Raw genomic sequence first — 5347 nt, 5'->3', positions numbered from 1 at the left:
ACACACACACACACACACACACCACACACACACACACACACACACACACACACACACACACACACACATATATATATATATATATATATATATATATATATATAAAGTATCTATATACATACTTGGGGATATATTTGTATATATACTATTTCTTGTTCTTACCTTCTGTTTTCCCGTCTCATCCTTTCTCTCACGCACTCTCCTTCTTCTCTCTCTCACCCTCTCTTACACACTCCCCCTTTCCACACCCTCTTCCCAAGGTTATATAAATCCTTCTCACATCACAATAAAAGCAGGTTTTAATTGTTTGCGGGAAATTACTTTTATTCAGGGGCTCCTATTTACGCGACTCATATTTTCGTGAGGATTTTAAAGGAGTCTGAGGTTAGAGCAGGGAAGGGAGAGGGAGAGGGAGAGGGAGAGGGAGAGGGAGAGGGAGAGGGAGAGGGAAAGGGAAAGGGAAAGGGAGATGAAAAAAGTAAGGGATGAGGAAAAGTGGAGGGAGAGGGAAAAGAAAAAGGAGAAGGACAAGGACAAGGCGAAGGGGAGGTAGAAATGACCGGAGAAGGAGAAGGAGAGGGAGGAGAAGGAGAAGGGGAGGTAGAAATGACGGGAACAGGAAAGGGAGAGGGAGAGGTGGAGAGTACGAACGAGTTTGAGAAAAAAAATGAGTGAGTATGGGAAGTAAGAGGGAAGGAAAGAGACAGGAGAGGAAAAGGAAGAGAATGAGAGTTTAAGGAAGTAAGAAGAAAAGGAAAGGGAGTGGGAAATGTGTGAAGGAAGAGGAGTGGAAGAAAGAGTCGGAGAATGTGTGGAAGAGGATGAAGAATAAGAATAAAAGGTGAGAGACAGAGACAGAGACAAACACAGAGAGAGAACGTGAAGAGAGGGAACAGGAGGGTGTAAGGGGGGGGGGGGGTAAGAGCCTGAGATTAAGGATGACGTTGCACTCGGTTGCAATGTTCTTGAAGATGATGCAAGTAGCTGGTTGGGCCTACTGGATGTCCGCGGGGGGGGGGGGAGCGTGGAGATGAGAGTAAGGGCAATATAAAGATCGAGATAGAGATAGAAATAATGACTATTAATGAATATGAGTCTGTATGGAGATAGGGATAGGAATAGGGTAATATAGAGGTGGATATAGAAATAGCGATAACAAATGAAGATATTCATGTATAGAGATAGAGATATAAAATGGATGTTATAGAGATAGTGATAATTGATAACAGAGATATAAATTGGATAATATAGAGATAGTGATAATTGATAACGATAATTATGTATACGTAGAACATAATATTCATAATGATATTGACGGTAATACAAAGAGGAGAGATAAGGAGAAGAGAAAACAAAGGAGAAAAAGAGAGGAGAAAGGAGAAGAGAAAAGAAACCAGAAGAGAGAAGGAGAGGGAAAAGGAGAGGAGAAACGAGAAGAGAGAAGGAGAGGTGAAAGGAGAGGAAAAATGAGAAGAGAGAAAGAGAAGAAAAGCGATAAGATTGAAGGAGAGGAGAAACGTGAAGAGAGAAGGAAAAGTGAAAAGGAGAGCAGAAAATGAGAGGAAAAAGGGGGGTAGAAACGGAGAAGAGAGAAGGAGAGGAGAAAGAAAGGAGAGGCGAGGAGATGGGATAAAGAAGTGGAGAAATTAAAGGAGTAAAAGAGGAAGAAAGACGAAAAGGAAACAAATCATGAGGAGGAGGAGGAGGAGGAGGAGGAGGAGGAGGAGGAGGAGGAGGAGAAGAAGAAGAAGAAGAAGAAGAAGAAGAAGAAGAAGAAGAAGAAGAAGAAGAAGAAGAAGAAGAAGAAGAAGAAGAAGAAGAAGAAGAAGAGGCAAGAAGAGCGAGACGAATAGTGGAGGAGGCAAATCACGGGATTGAGCCGAGTGCCTCTCCAAGGGGGGATAGGGAGAAGAGAAAGAAGGGAGGGAGGGGGATAGGGAGAAGAGAGGGAGGGGAGGGAGGGGGAGGGAGAGAAGTGGGGAATGGAAGGGAAGGGATTGGGAGAAGAGAGGGAGGGAAGGAATGGGGATGGGGAGGAGAGGAACGGAACGGAACGGACAGGGAGAAGAGGAAAAACATTGGAAGGAGGACGAAGGGAGAGAGAGGGTGTGTTGATCGGAAGAGAGGCGGACGTCGGAATGCGCGAGGGCGAGAGGCGAGATTCGCGGAGACTCGGCGCTAATGCCCTCCGCAATCAACTAATTGTCTGTCACGACTTTATGGCGGTAGTCGGGCGGGGTCGTTACTCTCCGCACGCCCGTCCTGGCACACCGGCCTGACGGGCGAACACAGGCGCTAATGGACGCGGAACGGAATCCACGTTGGGCGCGGGAGATGTGTCAGGTCAGGTCGTACGAGGTCAGGTCGTGCAAGGTCAGGTCATCACGTGGGTCGTTTTGAGGTTTACCTTGGTGGGAAATGTACAGCTTTTGTTATTAGTTTAAGTTGAGTAATGGTATTCGTTGTTTTTATTGATTTAACTAATTTGTTTTCGTATTATTAGGTGTAGTAGTAGTAGGAATATCTAAATATGGAGACGTTCGACCTAAAACCCACTTAAATACACACGCCACTACATACGCATACGCAATTCCACACGCCCACGCACACGCCCAAAACCAAAACACCCGCTCTAACACCCATACACGCCCGCCCAAGCACTCCCCCCCTACCTCCACCCCCTACCCACATGCCATCAAACCGAAAGCCCACCTCCCCAGCTCCCCATCATCCCCCCTCCCCTCCTCCCTCCATCCCCGGAAGCTCTTCGAGAGATTGATTTACTTGTGATTAATGTCTTGAGTCTCGGAGTGGCGGGCGAGTTTAAGACGACGATGGGGGGGGGGGGGAAGGGCAGAGGAAGGAGGAGGGAGGAGGAAGGAGGGAGGAAGGCGAGGAAGATGGAGGAGTGGGGAGAAGGTTGAAGGAGAGGGAAAGGAGAGAGAGAGAGAGAGAGAGAGAGAGAGAGAGAGAGAGAGAGAGAGAGAGAGAGAGAGAGAGAGCGAGCGAGGGAGGGAGGGAGGGAGGGATGAGCGGAGGGAGGGAGGGAGGAAGGGGCGGTGGGGGATGGAGTAGAGGTGGATGATGAATTGAAATGTTCAAACAGATTCACTCGCTTCAAGAATGCACGGAGGGAGATATATTTCGGTGCCTTTTATTTTCTCTGAGGATATTTGTCTTGTGTGTGCGTGTGTGTGTATGTATATTTGCATTTATATTTACACACACACACACACACACACACACACACACACACACACACACACACACACACACACACACACACACACACATACACACAAACACACACACACAAACACACACATACACACAAACATAAACACACACACACAAGCACACACACACACACACACACACACACACACACACACACACACACACACACACACACACACACACACACACACACACACACACGCACGCACACACACATACACACACACACACATATATGTGTGTGTGTGTATGAACATATGTATATGTATATGAATATATTGTTTCGATTGTTGTTGTTTTTTCCTTTTTTTTGTACGGTTGCCAGTCGGCGAATTGCTCTATCTATAGATGGAAAACACATTGTTGGCGAAATCTCATATAGAATACTCATAAGTAAGAACCTTTAATGAGAAAGAAAGAAAGACACGAAGAAGCGTCTTTGGAAAGATCAAAATCCAAGGGCAAAGACCTCAAAGGTTTCTATAAATGTAGAATAATGGATGCCAGGACCAAGGACGCTGTCGGCGGCCTCGCGGAGACGCAACATGAAGACAAGGAGTCCTTTTGGTCAGTCTTTCTCTTTTTATTCATTTTTCTCTTTCTCTCTCTCTATTTCTCCTTTTCTTTCTCTTTTTCTTTCTCTTTTTCTTTTTCTTTCTCTTTCTCTCTTTCTTTCTTTCTCTCTTTCTCTCTCTCTTTCTTTCTCTCTCTCTCTCTCTCTCTCTCTCTCTCTCTCTCTCTCTCTCTCTCTCTCTCTCTCTCTCTCTCTCTCTCTCTCTCTCTCGTTCCCTCCTTTCCCCTCCCCCTACCCCTCCAAGGTAGAGGGTGTTGTTGAAGAGGAATTGGAGGTGGAGTATAGTAAGCATAGGAAGTGGAAGTGGAGAGAGAGGTAGAAGTGGAAAGGAGGAAGGGAGGAAAGAGACTTGACACAACCATTACCTTGATTTCTAGGTAAAAGTTATGTAAGAAAAGAGGTATCTCTCGCTGCGTGGTTATGGCGTTAGATATCGACCGATTTTCTGAGCCCTCCTTCATCCTGAATCGTTTCACCCTTAATCTTTTCCCTCCTCACGTTTCTCCCTTAATCCTTCACCCTAACCCCATTCCTCCATCACCCTAAAATGTCGACCTCAAACCCTAAAAACTTAAACCATTCGCATATAACCCTATTAAAACTCTTCCAAGTCTTCATAAAGTCTTCAACCCTAACTAACCTTAAAAAAACAACCTTAACCCTTAACTATTCCCCCTTCTCCCCTCTTCCTCCAACCAACAACCCCTTCAGTTTTCCCATTTCCCCCTCCAGCCTTTCCCCCCTCCTGCCTCCCCCCTCCCCCGTCCCAAGAACTACCCGCCCACAACTTGTAATTATGTTAATTACTGTGTTACGTCACCAGAGGCGAAGTTTTGGGGCGAGATGACATGTATATGCATGGTGTTATTGCTGTTGTTGCATCTGTTGTTTTTGTTATTATCATTTTGTTGTTGAAATTGTAATTGTTATCTTTTTTTTTCTTTTAGTTGTAATTGTTATTGTTTTGTTGTTTTAGTTGTAATTGTTATTGTTTTGTTGTTTAAGTTGTAAGTGTTATCATTTTTTTCTTTTAGTTGTAATTGTTATTGTTTTGTTGTTTTAGTTGTAATTGTTATTGTTTTGTTGTTTTAGTTGTAATTGTTATTGTTTTGTTGTTTTAGTTGTAATTGTTATTGTTTTGTTGTTTTAGTTGTAATTGTTATTGTTTTGTTGTTTTAGTTGTAAGTGTTATCATTTTTTTCTTTTAGTTGTAATTGTTATTGTTTTGTTGTTTTAGTTGTAATTGTTATTGTTTTGTTGTTTTAGTAAGTTTAATAGGTTATTGTGTTGTTGTTGTAGGTTTGTAATTGATAAATAGTTTTGTTGTTTAGTTGTAAATTAGATTGTTATTGGTTTGTTGTATTAGTTGTAATGTTAATGTTTTGTTGTTTTATGTGTAATTGTTATTGTTTTGTTTGTTATTAAGAGTGTGTAATGTTCTTGTTATGTTGTTTTATTTGGTAATTGTTATTGTTTATGTTGTTTAGAGTTGTAGATTGCTTTGTTTGTTGTTTTAGATGAATTGTTATTGTTGAT

Source organism: Penaeus japonicus, unplaced genomic scaffold, assembly GCF_977035675.1.
Source record: "Penaeus japonicus unplaced genomic scaffold, GWHDUDI00000001_assembly GWHDUDI00000027, whole genome shotgun sequence".
NCBI classification, from domain to species: Eukaryota; Metazoa; Arthropoda; class Malacostraca; order Decapoda; family Penaeidae; genus Penaeus; species Penaeus japonicus.
Note: the sequence above shows the minus strand (reverse complement) of the source record.